Here is a 3,276-nt window from a genome sequence, read left to right as displayed (position 1 = left end):
GACCTCGTCTCTACAATAAATCAAAAAATTAGCCAGGTGTGGTAGCATGTGCCTGTAGTTCCAGCTACTTGGAGGGCTGCTGTGGAAGGATCGATCGCCAGAGCCCAGCAGTTCGATGCTGGGGTGGCTGTGAGTATGCCACTGCATTTCAGCCTGGGCAATAGAGTGAGATTCCAACTCAAAAAAAAAAAAAAATAGGGTCATTGCTTTGTTAAACTCTGGTGTGTCCATGTGGCTCTTTGAGCTATGGCTACCATGTTTCCTAGCTTTGGCTCCCTCTCCGCTACCCTGGGGAGGTGAATTTCCTCTCTCTCTCTCTTTAATTTATTTTCTAAATAAACTATATTTTCCAATCTAAAAAATAAAAATAAACAAATAAATAAATAAAAACAAAAATAGGCTGGTACAGTGGCTCATGCTTATAATCCCAGCACCTGTTGTGCAACATTCAGATAAACCTAGATGGTAGAGCCTACACACCTAAGCTATGGGATATAACCTATTGCACTTAGGCTGCAAATCTGTATGGCATGCTACTGTACTGAATACTGTAGGCAGTTGTAACCCAATGGTAAATATTAATGAGGCTAAACACAGACAATGTATAGTAAAAATACAGTATTATGAAGCCAGGCGCAGTGGTTCACACCTATAATCCCAGCACTTGGGGAGGCCAAGGTGAGAGGATTGCCTGAGCTCACAAGTTCGAGACCAGCCTGGGCAACTTGGTGAGACATCAGCTCTACAATAAATCAAAAAGTAGCCAGATGTGGTGGCACATGCCTGTAGTTCCAGCTACTTGGAAGGCTGAGGCAGAAGGATCGCCTGAGCCCAGCAGATCGAGGCTGTGGTGGCCAAGAGCGTGCCACTGCACTCCAGCCTAGGCGACAAAGTGAGACTCCAACTAAAAAAAAATAGTATTATGATTATATGGGACCACGGTCGTATATACAATCCACTGTCACTGAACCGTTGCTATGCAACGTGTGACTATAATCACTTTGGGATACCATGAACCATACCCATATAAAACGGCAACTTAATTGATAAATATTTGTGTTTTCTGATTGCTCCACTTACTTGCCATTCCCCCATCTCTCTCCTGCTTCTCCTGCCTTCCTATTCTCTGAGGTACAACAATATTGAAATTAGGTCAGTTAATAACCCTACTCCGGCCTCTAAGTGTTCAAGTGAAAGGAGGAGTTGCATGTCTCTCAGTTTAATTCAAAAGTTAGACATGATTAAGTTTAGTGAGGAGGGCATTTCAAAAACTGAGATCAAAAGCTAGGCCTCTTGTGCCAAACGGTTAGCCAAGTTGTGAATGCAAAGGAAAGTTCTGGAAGGAAATAAAAAGTGGTACTCCAGTAAACATATGAATAATAAGAAAGCAAAGCACCCTCATTGCTGATATGGAGAGAGTTTGAGTGGTCTGGATAGAAGATCAAGCCAGCCACAACATTCCCTTAAACTGAAGCCTAATACAGAGAAAGGCCCTAACACTCTTCAATTCTATGAAGGCTGAGAAAGGTAGGAAAGCTGCAGAAGAAAAGTTTGAAGCTAGCAGAGGTTGTTCATGAGGTTTAAGGAAAGAAGCCATTTCTGTAACATAAAAGTACAAGGTGAAGAAACAAGTGCTGGTGTAGAAGCCGCAGCAGGTTATCCAGAAGACTAGCTAAGATCATTGAAGGAGGTGGCTACACTCAACAACAGTGTAGATTAAACAGCCTGCTATTGGAAGAAGATGGCATCTAGGTCTTTCTTTCTTTCCATTTGGTCCAGGGAGAGGGCTCCAGGGTGGTTAAAAAACTGCCCAGTGGCTGTAGGGAGACTCAGACAGAAGCCCTTATACTTTGAGAGAGGTCCCTCAGAGGTTGCTGGACAGGATCCTAGTCATGCAGGCGGGTGAACCTTTCGAAGAGAAGAGATACTCAGCCCAGCCTCAGGCCCAGCCAACCTGCGAAGGTTGATCAGGTGGTCGCCCTTCTTGGTGAGTTACACTTCATCTAGGAAGAAGTTCTCCAGGAAGTCACAGAGATGGGGGTCAGTGTAGATAGATCCCAGGGCATGACGATCCAAAGGGCTTGGTTCAGGTTCTTCTCCAGGGCCATGGTGGCTTTCTGGTGTCCCGGGTTGACCACCACTCATCTTGAGACGGCTTCTGGATATCGAAGAAGAGGATGAGGCCGCCACGCTGGTTTTGCATCTTCAAGAGACACTTGGAGCCCTCGTGCCTCTCCTTGACCAATTGGCAGAAGAAGTAGCCCGTGCCTTCCAAAGCCACATTGTTGTGTCGAAATAGGAGCCTAGAGGGAGGTAGGTGTAGGAGGCCCGCAGTTGCAAATTGACTAGGCGGTTGACTGTTGCCTCCACCTCAGTGGAGTAATTCTGACAAACCTGGGAGCTCATGGTTGGTTGGCAAGAAGCTAACCACAAAAACGGTGTTTGCTGGTCCCAGAAGCAGGAGGTGGCCGAGAAGGTGATCTCTGGAGGTTGCAAATGGAGACTGGAAAAGGGTGGGAAGCTACAAGAGAGGGAGTCCCCCAGGTCTGTCCCATCCAAACACTGTTGAAGCAAGACAGATCCATGGGACTTCCCATCTAGGACTTTCATAGCCAGAGAGGAGAAGTCAACGTCTGGATTAAAAACTTCAAAGGACAGCCTAACTCTCTTATTAGGGGCTAATGCAGCTGGTGACTTTAAGTTGAGGCCAATGCTCATTTACCATTCCCAAAATCCCAGGGCCCTTAGGAATGATGCTAAATCTACTCTGCCTGTGCTCTGTGAACAGCAAAACCTAGATGACAGCACATTTGTTTATAGCATGGTTTACTGAATATTTTAAGCCCACTATTGAGAACTACTGCTCAGAAAGAGATTCGTTTCAAAGCATTATTGCTCATTGACAATGCTTCTGGTCATTGAAGAGCTCTGATGAAGATGTACAAGGAGATGTTGTTTTTATGCCTGCTAACACAACATCCATTCTGAAGTCCATGAGGATTAATTAGGACTTGCAAATATTATTATTTAAGAAATGCATTTCATAAGGCCATAGCTGCCATAGATGGTGATTCCTCTCATGGATCTGGACAAAGTAAACTGAAAACCTTCTGGAAAGGATTCGCCATTCTAGATGACATTAAGATCATTTCTGGGCCAGGTGTGGTATGTCATGCCTATAATCAGAGCACTCTGGGAGGCAGAGGCAAGAGAACTGCCAGAGTCTGGGGGTTCGAGACCAGCCTGGGAAACCTGGCAAGACCTCATCTCTACAAT

The 3,276-nt window shown here is 45.3% G+C and overlaps 1 pseudogene; it reads right to left on the bottom strand.

The window, feature by feature from the left end:
* Positions 1–1,890: 1,890 nt before the first annotated feature.
* Positions 1,891–2,406, bottom strand: LOC110596199 (annotated as a pseudogene).
* Positions 2,407–3,276: the final 870 nt, after the last annotated feature.

The sequence above is a fragment of the Carlito syrichta genome, unplaced genomic scaffold (assembly GCF_000164805.1).
Source record: "Carlito syrichta isolate Samal-C Ts95f unplaced genomic scaffold, Tarsius_syrichta-2.0.1 Scaffold307172, whole genome shotgun sequence".
Lineage (NCBI taxonomy): Eukaryota > Metazoa > Chordata > Mammalia > Primates > Tarsiidae > Carlito > Carlito syrichta.
The sequence above is the reverse complement of the archived record's forward strand: the minus strand, read 5'-3'. Positions and strand labels throughout refer to the sequence as shown.